This window comes from Heterocephalus glaber, unplaced genomic scaffold (assembly GCF_053883595.1).
Source record: "Heterocephalus glaber isolate CG9 unplaced genomic scaffold, H.glaber_assembly_v1.0 deba00001442, whole genome shotgun sequence".
NCBI lineage: Eukaryota > Metazoa > Chordata > Mammalia > Rodentia > Bathyergidae > Heterocephalus > Heterocephalus glaber.
In genome coordinates, this window is record NW_028258296.1 from 2105001 (window position 1) to 2116792 (window position 11792).

The window sequence follows — 11792 nt, forward strand, 5'->3', positions numbered from 1 at the left end:
CTATTTAAAAATTTAATTTAGCAATAATAAAATAACATTTAACTTTTGATTATTTTAGTCCTTACATAGTTCAAATATAGAAACTGAGTTGATTTTTATTATTTAAGAAAGAAATGAATTATGAATGAAGATTAAGATTTGTTTCAGCTGTGTGTTTCCCAATTTCCAGTTTCCAACCTTAACTCCATCCCCTCAGGGAAGGCAAGGGGTGAAAGTGACCAACAGCCACCTTCATGGAGCAGCCACCGTGCCAGGCCCTGGGCCCAAGGCGTGGCTGGAAGGGTGGTCCTTCATCTTCATACGCTTCTGGAAGTGGTCACCATGACAACATGGATGCTGGGAAGGGGCAAAGCCCAGGTCTGAACCTAAAACCCTTAGATTCCAAAACCCTAGAATGGGTGGCTGTGTTCAAGACAGAGCAGGAGGTATGAATTTAGCAAAAGCAGTCAATTTTGTTCCTTTTTGACAAAATTATGTATAAACGAAAAAGGAAAGGGAAGCGTTTAAGCAATGGGAGGTCATGTCCTTCCTTTCCCTTGTCTGTTCTAAGGTGGACTTTATATTTTGAAGTTTTTGATTTATAGGAAAATTAAGACTACAGAGAGCTTTCCATTTTTATGTGCTGATGTTTCAGGTATTGACTTTGCAGGTTTGGTGCAGAGGCATTTTTAAAGTGAAGATTCGAAGGTAAAGTTTTATTATTTTTTATGATCACTCCATAACCAAGCGGTGACATCTGGTTGATGAGTGGCATCATAATTTGGGGCACAGAGTAAAAGTTTAGGCTTTTTCTCCTATTGACTTTGCCTGTCAAGTCCTCTGTCCCTGTGTCCACGCCAAGGTTGGGGAGCCCAGACTGGTGACCGAGCACAGACTGCTGGGATTTGGGGTCTAAGCCTTGGTCTGAACCTCAGTTCTTGACTCGCTAACTGGCCAGGCTGAGTTCTTCATGAGCCTCAGTTTTTCCCTCTGTGAAATGGGAACTGAGAGTTAGGAAAGCTGCTGCTGCAGCCCAAGGAGTCATCAGCCAGCGTCTCAGGACGTGTGCTCCTTGCCCCAGTGAACACTGTGGGGGCCACCGACCTGGTTGGGGTGACAAGAAAGCCCCTGGCTGGCTTGGTGCATGTCACCTGCTGTGACACTCACACCCAAAGCCTATTTTTTAGAAAACAGAATTTTAAAAAATTTCCCAAAAGCTACAGTTTAAAAAGTCTTTTATTCATGGGCCAAGGATTTACCTCAGTGGTGCTGCCACCTGCCTCACAAACTCAAGGTCCCGAGTTCGCTCCCTGGTACCAAAAAAAAAACAGTCTTTTATTCACAGAGTGCTTCAGAAGTCACGGCACTGGGGACTCGGGTCTGACAGAATCATCCACCCTGGGCTCCACTGAGGTCACCCCCTCGTACCAAGGATCTCCTCCTTGGGCCTGGATTCCCCTAAGCTTCCTGCCTCGTGTCCCTGAGAACTGGGAGAGCAGTGCCAGTGGCTTCAGGCCTTGGGGGTGAGATGCCCTCAGCACGGAAGCAACTTCGAGAGATCCTGAGCTATTTTCAGTGATTATGCTCTTGGTAGCACAGTTGTTGTCACTAGAATTCTCAAGATTGTTGTGTACACTTGGTGGAAATGAAGCAAATTAGTAATTCTATCACTTCTAGAACTATTGAGGACTAGGACTATCAATATGGGGCAAAGGAGTAAAAATCTCATAATTTAAATTGGAAGCATTGATAGGAAATCATATTTAATTATACTAGAAAATAGTTGTCTACTCCTGAAGAGTCCTAGGAACAATGGAAACAGTGAGCAACCCGTGCTGAGGTGGCAGAGACACTTTCCCTGGAGGGGATGCATTGTCCCCAGAGAAATGGCTGTCCCCAGGTGAGAGGCAGGGAATGGACCAGCTGCGGTGAGCACATCACAACCAAGGGGGCCACACCTGCGCGCTCTGTCACCAAGAGGCTCCTGCTGAACAGTGGGACCATTTAAGCTCCCTTAGGAATAACCACAATAGATTAAACCCCATCCGATGTGATTAAAAACCACAAGCTCATGATGATGTTATGAAAAAGAGCGAGAGAGAACGGGCAGGCAGCAAGGGGCAGAGCCAGGGACTGGTGGCCCTGGGAAGGCACTGTGGCTGCTCCGACCCTGAAGACCAGAAGTGAAGAGAAAAGGTCGCTGGTCAGGCCAGGGGCAGAGGAGGAGGGTCTGAGGCCCTCCCGGCCGGGTGGGAAAGGTGGCAGGCCGGTGAGGCTGGCCGCTCCTCTGAGGCCTCTCCTGAGTGGGCGGAGCCTCCCCAGGGAGCTGGTGGGCTGGGGACTCCTGAGGAGGGACAGGCTCACCACGCCCAAGCTGGAAGGTGAGGGCCGAGTCTGGCGAGGCCCAGCCAGGGAGAAGCCTTTCTGCCTGAGCCAGGGGAGCTGCTGCATGCGGCCGGGCCGTGGGGGGACCGCAGCTCCTGGCCCCATAGCCACCTGCTCCACAGAAGCCATTCACCGGGTCACTTGGTCCCTGTGGCCACCACCCTCCTGATACCCACTCAGCAGCTAAGGGGTGGCTCTCCGGATGTCAGCCAGTGCCCTGCCACTCCCCACCACACCTGCCTAAGGCTCCCGTCCACCAGGGTGAACCTCTCCCCTATCCGGTGTTAAATTTTGTTTGAGACAGGGTCCTAGTAAGTTGCCCGGGTTGCCTGACCTTACGATCCTCCTGTCTCAACATCCCAAGTGGGTGAGATTATGGGCAAATGCCACCTTGCCTGACCCCAGTAACTCTTCTTTTTGTACCAGGGATCGAACCCAGGGCCTTCATACTGAGCTACATCCCTAGCCCATATTTTTGTTTGTTTGTTTTTATTTTGAGACAAGTTCTTGTTAATTTGCTAACTTTCTCAGGCTGGTCTTGAACTCAAGACCCTCCTGCCTCAGTCTCCCAGAGTGCTGGGGTTATAGGCACCCCTGTCCGGCTCCCATTAACTCTTATACCACCTTCAAGGACTTCACCACGGCCAACCAGGCCCCACACAACCCAGGCTGACTCCTCTCTTTGCATCCCTCCCTCCATGGCCCTGCCACTCCCTCAGTGCGTGGAACACTTCCCATCTCAGTGCCTTCTCTCGAAATCCCGTCCCAGGCCTTGTGGCCCTGCCATAGTGCCTCAGGGTCTGTTTCAAACCCCTCCTGCCAGAGTGACTCTTCTTGGTTTGCCCTTCCCATGTGCACCACAGGCCCGGCACCGACCCCGCCGCTCCCTGCTCTGTCATTTTCTGCAGCACCCTATCACAGCCGCGTGTTCATTTCTTCCCATCTCTTCCCGGCGAGCCTGCAAGCCCGGGAGGCAGGGCCGTGTTTATTTCCTTCAGTTCTGCATCCCAGGCCTGGCACAGGGCTGGTACTCAGTGCATGCTTGGGTAGTGCGTGGGGATGAATGCACGCGTGTGCAAGGGCAATCACGGGTGGCTGTGACACGGCTCTGGCTTGGAACGTGAGAACGAGGAGCCTACTGTGCTTAGCTTTTTGCCCCAGCACCTGGCATGGTGCCTGGCACAGGCAGGTGCTCAGCAAGTGTGTTTTTGTACTGCTTCACTCCTCCCTGCCTAGTGATTTCTGTGTCTCCTGCTACAAGGATATTTCTAAAATACTGGAAGATCAGTGCTATGTGTGTGTAAGTAAGTGTGATGTGTGTTAGAGGTCTCACTGGATTCCCAAGTTGTACTTCTGTGGAAGAAAAAGTATCAGGATCAAATTCCATGAGAAATAAGATCATCCCATCCTGGAGAACTTGAGTGAGTTCTAGAGCCTGGCAGGGATGCCCTCAAGGGAGTCAGTCACGGCTAGATGGCTGGGTGAGAGACTTCGGACCCTCCCATCCCGCCTGCCATCTGGAGGAAGGGAGCCTCATGGCGGGCACGCTCCCTGGGGCCTCGAGGGGGTGCTGCCGGGGACCTGTGGCTGTGGTCCTGGCCACCCGAGATCTCACTGACTTGTAAACAACCCTGGCTTTTTAATCTCGGTAACCTTGCATAGTTAATGTGCAACATCCAGTAGATCGAGTAAGCACAGTGGAGGAACATCCACCAGGACGTCTCCAAGGGTAGAGCAGTGAGAAGCAGCACATGTGATCACTTTAGCAGTAATGGCTCACGTGTTGGGGGCCACTGTAGTCTGGGGCTGCACCCAGGTTCTCCCTGGGAGCCTCTGGCTCTCAAGCCGTAGAGCGGTAGCCATACCGAGCCCGGTTAGCATGCAAGGTGCAGTAGAAAAGCACGCTGAATGTGGAAATTTAGAACACTATTGCAGTGAAAGACAATGTCATGAATCGCCTCAGTCCCCCGCACCCCACATACACCCATCCCACCGTCCTGGCCGCTTCCTGCAGCAGCTCTGGAGGCCTCTCTCCTGCAGGTCTTCAGCTGCACTGTCCTGGCTGCCTTGAAAACATTTCCCTTTCCTGGTCATTTTGACTTTGGGGGAAGAGCCAGAAGTCACACAGCACCAGATCTGGTGAATAAGGTGGATGAAGATGCACCATGATGTTTTTGTTTGACAGAGACTGCTGTAAACATTTTGAATCAATTCAGGACATTGAGGCAACCATGAAAAGACCCTCAGGGGAGGACTTCCTGAAATGCTTGGAAAGTGATGTGTGTTCAAAGTGACAGAGTTATTGGCAATGTATCATTTGCTGTAGTAATTTTTGAAAATTAAAATATTCATCATATATTTTGGTCACACCTCATATTATATTAGTTTTTTTAAAAATTTTACTTTATTGGTACCTTTTAGATATATAATATAAGGACATTCATCATTGGAAATTTGCACCTTTACATAATCTCTCTTGGTTCTTATTTTTCCCCCTTCCCCTGGCCTCCCTTCAACCCCTCCATCCCTCCCTATTCACAAAGACTTTGTTTCCATTTTTTCATTTTCTCATATGAATTCCATTCCCTTCTTTCCTTTCCCCTACCCCTCCCACTTCCAGTCTGCCCCTTTTCTTCTATTTTCACATTATCTATTATACCTTTTAGTCCTTATTTACACTTTCAGTTTCTCACACTAGAGAAACTATTCAGTATTTACACATGTGTGTCCTATTTATTTCACTTAACAGTATCGCCTCAATGTGCATCCATTTAGCTATAAATGTCTCTAATTCCTCATTTTTTATGGCTGAGTAGTACTCCATTTTATTTTTTAAAAACCCCACATTTTCTTTATCCAGTCTCCAGTTGACGGGCATTTGGGCTGTTTCCAAGTTTTAGCTATTACAAATTGTGCTGCTATGAACATGGCTACACGTATATCACTGTGGTATGATTCTTTTAATTCTTTGGGGAAGATACCCAGCAGGGGAATAGCTGGGTCAAATGGGACTTCCAGTCCTAGTTCTTTGAGGTATCTCCATACTGATTTCCACAGTGCTTGCACCAGTCTGCACTCACACCAGCAGTGGAGCAGGGTTCCTCTTTCCCTACACCCCTGCCAGCATTTGTTATTGGTTGATTTCATGATAGCAGCCATTCTTTCTGGAGTGAGGTGGAATCTGAGAGTTGTTTTCATTTGCATCTCTTGAATGACCAGTGATGTTGAACATTTTTTCATATATTTATTTGCTATTTCTACTTCTTTGAGAAATGTTTGTTCATTTCAGATGCCCGTTTTCGGACTGGGAGGTCTTTAAATTTGGGAGGTCTGATTTTTTTAAGTTCATTATAGATTTGAGATAGTAGACCTTTGTCTGAGGGACCATTGGTGAAAATTTTTTCCCACATTGTGGGTTGTCTCCTCACACTGCTGGTGGTTTCTCTTGCTGTGCAGAAGCTTTTTAGTAAGAAGAGATCCCACTTGTTGATTGTTTGTGCTAGTTCACAGGCAACTGAGGTTTTGTTCATAAAAATCTTTTGCTACACCAATGTCTTCAAGAGTTCTACCTAACCTCTGTTCCATCTGGTTCAGCGTTTCTGTTTTAATATTTAGATCTTTAATCCATTTTGATTTTAGTTTAGTGTATGGTGACAGATATAGGTCTAGTTTTAATCTTTGGCAAGTTGAAACCCAATTTTTCTAGCACCATTTATTAAAGAGGCTATCTTTCCTCCAGTGAGGGTGTTTGGCTCCTTTGTCAAAGATGAGGTGGCTGGGTGTCTGTGGAGTTGTTTCTGCATCTTCTAATCTGTTCCACTGGTCCTCAGGTCTGTTTCTTTGCCAGTACCATGCATATTAGTTTTTAATGCAGTACATAGATGATCAGTAAATATTAGCTGGGTGAACTGTTGAGCCTTAGTCACCTAATCATGGAAAGCACACACCCTGTCCACACTGCACCCAGTGCATCAGCAATAAGGAGTTCACTGGGTGACCCTGTAGATGGGCTTTGCCGCTGTTGCCCCAGAAGGGCTGTTTGCCTTAGCAACCCTGGACCAATCAGATTCCAAATCCAGCTTCTCCTCCTGCGCTGGTGGAAGGTGGGCCCAGGGAGATGGTCGAAGTGGTAGCGCCTGACCGGCGAGGCCAGCGTGGAGTGCCTGGTGGGGAGCGGCCTGCCCCCAGGGCCACAGTGTAGAGGGTGCTGGCTGGCCACGGGGCGGCCTCACCAGCAGTCTTAGAGCCGCCAAGCAGCCGGCAGGGCCTGGCTCCCTTCCTCCTGGGGTGGGGCACAGGCACCTGTGAGTGGCCGGGCGGCCCCGTGCCGGGTGTGCAGGGGAGGGACGAGGGGGCCTCCGTGCCTCGGCAGCCTCCTGGACGGAGGGAGGGCAGACCGAGGTCCGATCCGCGACAGCTGCGCACTTCTCTGTCCACCGCATCTCACTCGTGCTGAATGCGGCAGGAACCCGCGGCCGCAACAGCCCGAAGGCCGGCGCCCACTGGAAAGGGTCTAGCTCAGCACGCCCGCTGTGTGACCCACGTCTGCTGGCAGCGGCCCGAGTGCGGCTCCCCTGAGCGCTGTGGGAAGCAGCATCAGCACCGTTCTCCGCCCTACAGATGAGGAAACCGAGGTGCAGGGAGGCGAATAACCCGCCCTCGGTCAGTGGCAGCGAACCTGTGGCACGCGGGTCGCAGCAGCTATCGCCGGAAGCCCTGAAAGGTTCGCCACCGCTGCCCAGGGCCACCCAGGAAGTGGAGCCGTGACAAGCCCACGTGGCCCAGCCTCGCGCTCGGGCCAGCCACTCTGCCGCAGGGAGCCCGTGTCCCAGAAGCCGCGGGCGGGCCGGACCAGCCGCCAGAGCGCGCGTGCGCATGCGTGGTCTCTGAACTCCATCCGGTTCCGGGACGGCCAGACCTCGCGTGACTCCATCTGGAATCCGAGGCGCGGTCTAGTGGCCCGCGATCTCCCGAGCGTGCGCAGCTCTGAGTGCGGTGGAGCAGCGGCCTGTGTTTATTCCGCGTCTCCCGCAGGGCAGGGTTCAGTCAGCCTCTGCACAGCCCAGCAGTTGCCCGGACGCGCCCCCTGCCCCGGCAGCCCCAGGCGGCCGAGGTCATCAAGGCCTCAGGTGTTCTCAGCTTCCGTATTTTCCAAGTTTGGACAATTTATGGGCCGAATTTTGACCCCCAAGAGTCTTCAGGAGGGAATCTGGGGAACAGGAAGCAGGGCTGGCCAGGTAAGGCGGCATCCGCGTGGACCAGGCCGCGTGGCACGGACAGGTGCGCTGCGGGCCGAGCAGCCTCGCAGGAAGGAGGCGGGCGCCACTGAGGCGACACCAAGGCTTCCTGGCAGCGCCGGATGCGGGAAGAACAGAGGAGAGAGCGCGGCCCCGACACCAGACTCCAGACCGGGCTCCGCGGCTCAGGCCTCTGTCGGGGCAGAGGTGGAGACGGGAGCCCGGGCAGTGCAGAGTCCTGCCTTCTGCGGTCCTGAGCATCGGAGCGCTGTAGTCGGACGGCTGCACTTCCAGGGGTGACAGTGAAGCCACAAAATGACAGCAGGCCGGAGAGGCCCCCGAGGGCACCCTGGGGCCGTGCCGCTGGCCCAGTCCTGCCCTTTGCAGACCCAGCAGTGGCAGAGGGCACGGGCTTGCGCTTGGCCCATGGACCCGCCTGCAGTGGTGGCCGCGTGCGTGTGCCCGAGAGACTGGCTGTGCAGATGGGCCCCGAGGAGGTGACAGGCGAGGCCAGGTTTGCACGCACAGGAGCCGCCTGCAGGCTGCGAGCACAGCCCCCACCGCCTCTGACCGGGACGGCACGGCGCCTTGATCCCAGACTTCAGACTTCAGTCTTCAGAACCGTTGCGAAGCTTCCTCCGAGAGGAGAGTCGGGGGCGCCCGACGGAGGGCTCTGCCGCCCCTGAGCCGCAGGCTGCGTGGAGCCAGGCCCCGCTCCGCGTGACGAAGACGAAGACAGCGGGGAGCGGTTGGGCGGCCGGGCCGGCAGCAGCTCCCACCGCGGTCCCTCTGCGAGGAGAAGGAGAGGGAGCTTGGATGCGCGTCGATGATTCACACTGTTCCATAGGGAGCCTGCAGCTAGGTCAGTGCCTTGTCTGTCTGCCTCTCTGTCTCCTCTCCCCATGCCCGGTGCTCAGACACGGTGGACTCAGGGCGGGAAGCATGCGGCAAACGCTGGGGGACTTGGCATGGCCGTGCTGTTGAGCGGCTGAGCGAGGGCCGGGGCCGTAGGACTTGGGAGTCTGACACCCGCCGGATTCCGGGGTGCCTTCCTCTGCCTCCCCAAGGGCAGCGAGACACCCAGGTGCTCCAGGCCTGAAGCTGCCCACAGGCTCCCTCCCCGCTGTCCCCCGCTCTGCCCCAGCAGATCAGTTCCCTCGTGTACGGAAGGGACGAGAAACCCATTAAAGGGTCCTGAACATGTTGGGGGAGTATGACAGGATAAGTACGATGTAATTTAAGTATTTTGGCTGAGCAAATGGAAGGAAATTAGATTTCCTATTATCTTCCAACAGTTATTGAAAATGAAATGAAATATATTCTATCCTCCCTCAAAAGTCAAGGGTTTTTTTCCCCCCTTAGATGCAGTTTCCCTGGAGTTTGTTCATTTGGTCTGCGTTTCCCTCCTTTCACGACTCGGAGGCATTCTGTTATGAAACATTCCATGAAAAAAAAATGGACAAAAAAGTATACTACTTCTTTAAAATATATTGCAAGAATACTCATTTTCGGCTTTTTATTGCAGCACTAGCTGGTGTTCTTGCATGCAGTTTTGTAATTTATTCTGAACATTCTACTTAAACCTTTTTTCAATAGCATGATTTTATTAGAGTCAGCTCACTGGACTTTCCCAAAAAGGTATTTAAGATCAAATAAAACCAGTGCTTGGAAAAATATCATTACAATATGAAAGCAGTTACAAAAACATTAGTACTGCAAAGTTTTATTTCAAATGGCTGAGCTTGCTGTACCCAGGTTATATGGCTCTCCTGCAGACGCACTCGCTGGGAGCTGGAAAGCTGTCGCCTTAGCAGTTTCGGCCCCGGGTGGGGCCGTGGGGGGGAGGAAAGGGCCCGCGTTAGAGGGGGGCGGGAGAGCGTGGGTGCCGACAGCAGTAGTGACAGTTGATTCCCCTCCACGCAGGCCCCAGCGGCTGAACCCACTCTTGCTTATCACCCTCGCCTTTCTGTCCCCAAGGATGCGGCCGGCTGTGGAGTGAGCCCTGTTGGAGGGCACCCCGTGACTCCAGGGTGGGCGGCCCGCTGGGCTCCCTGTCCCGGTGCTCTGTTCCTTGGGGGTTTCCTTCTGTGCCTAACGACCTCTTCCTGCCTTGGGGTGCCCGCCTGGCCAGGTGCATGTCTTCATCTGGGAGCTTCGAATCCCAGCATGGGAGGGGAGGTGGCCTCGGGCCAGGTGAGCATGCCGAGCTCCTGTCCTTCCCCACGGCCACCCCACGCTGCCCATGGACAGAGGCTGCTCTGGTTCCTCCAGGGCACTGTGTCTCCATCACTGCCCTAGGGGAGGTGGCTGGTGCAGGCCTCAGTTTACGGGGCTTTCAGTGAAGACCTGAGGTTCACAGGGGAAAGCGCCATTTGTCACCTTGTGTGAACTGGGCTGACCGGGGCTTACAGGGAGAGGAAGGAATCCGCTACTGTTCGTGCGGCACAAAGGGTGTGTTTAGTAGAGATGAAATAGCCGGCGTTTTCAGACACTGGCCTTTATGCCTAGGTGATGAGGATCCGCATGCGATGCTCTTACACCGGATTTCGCTCCAGCCCCTTTTCTCCAGGCGTCAAATCTCAGGCAAACCCCTCACATCCGCCAAGTTTGCAGATTAAGTGGTTTCTACGTGGACTTTCAAATGCAGTTTTTAAATTGCAAGTTACTATTCATATTACTTTTCTAAGGAGAAATATGCTTAAAAAGTAAAGTCTTTATTGCTTCTTAAAAGGCCCAGCACTGTGTGATAAATTCTCATATTTTGACTGTTAATATGTTTGAATGAAAATTATTTATACATTTGGGTGAGGTTGAGTGGTTTTCATTTGATTGCTGCCTCTGGAAATGAAAGCAGAGTAGCAGGAAATTTACATGTCATGCTGTGATGTATATCCAGATTATGCGGGATCGTGCGGCAGACGCACCCCAAGTAAAACCATTCCCATCAAACTGTGACAACTGCAATTCCTGACAAGGCCTCTTAGTTTTGGGGGCTATTATCATTGTACAAGAATATAATCTATTGACAGCCGGGCTGTTTAATACATTCAAAGGCAGACAGTGGAAGAAATCTTGACTGTTTTCATTCGCCACTGCACAAGGGTACAGATCAAAAGTGAATTATATTTAAAAATATGCATGTATGATGATAAGATGCATGACATTCATCAAGCTGTTTAGTCATGGTTAGGCTGAGGAGGGAGCCGATATTACTGCCATATGCGGTGTGGAATAGAGACATGAAGCTGAAGATTAGATCATCCCCATCACAGGGAGCCAGCGGTGGTGCTTCTGCTGTCGCGTCCGTGCCGGCCTGCAGGCCTGGGCCTCCAGCCTCTGGGGAGGGCTGGGTGCTGAGCATGCTGGGATGTCACCCTCTTGGGAGCTTTCAGTCAGAGGCCGACGCGTGTGTGGGGTGTGGAGTTGTGTGGCCCCGAGCTTCCTGAGGGCCTGATCTGAGCGTTGGGCACAGGGTCACTTCTTAGCTCAGCTGGCTTTGGGGAAGGGGTACCGGCCGCCCAGGCTGAGGGGATGCAGCATGTTCCCTTTTGATGGGAAAATGCAGCTGCGGCTGTGGGCACAGTGATCTGCGCGAGAGGGCTGGGAATAGACCGCCACGAGCGTCTCGAGTTCCTAAGTTCATTAACACTCTGCAAACCCCGGCAGGGAGCTCAGTCATTTATTAAAACACAAGATGTGTGAGGGCCCTTAAAAAATGGAACCAAGAGGCCTGATGAATTAATGGTGTTTTCCAGCGGAATCGGCTCCTCAGCCTCTGCTGCGCTCTTGAGATAAAAGTCACCGAATGGAGATGTAGCACAGGGAACAAAGGGGAGAGGAAGGGCTTCGGCATCCCTCATTCAGCCCACAGCCGCACCCCTGGGCGCCCCGCCCCTTCTGCTGCTTTGGAGAGAAAATGCTCACGTGGGCCCTGCCTGCATCTCTCCTGGAAACCTGACGCAAGGTGTCCCTGCTCCAAAGGCTGACGTGACAGGTGGTCCCCTGAGGTACAGTCCTCGTGGAGAGGCCAGGCAGGGCAGGACCGAAGGACTGGCAGAAGGAGGATTCCCAGAAGCAGGCCGACTGCTGACCATGCGTCAGCCGGCCAAGAGGGGACACACTGGTCCTTCAGAAAGGAGCAGTGAGCACAAGGACATCATCTAGTCTCGGATGGTGCCCTGATCCCTGACA

The 11792-nt window shown here is 52.7% G+C and overlaps 1 protein-coding gene across 1 annotated transcript in view; it reads left to right on the forward strand.

Annotated features, from left to right (window-relative positions):
* Atg4c (autophagy related 4C cysteine peptidase) overlaps positions 1–4722 on the forward strand; it is a 112819-nt gene extending 108097 nt beyond the window's left edge. The window contains exon 15 of the mRNA XM_087212830.1: positions 1–4722. This exon is cut by the window's left edge and continues 976 nt beyond it. The gene's annotated coding sequence lies outside the window, so the exon portion shown is untranslated.
* The last annotated feature ends 7070 nt before the right edge of the window (positions 4723–11792 follow it).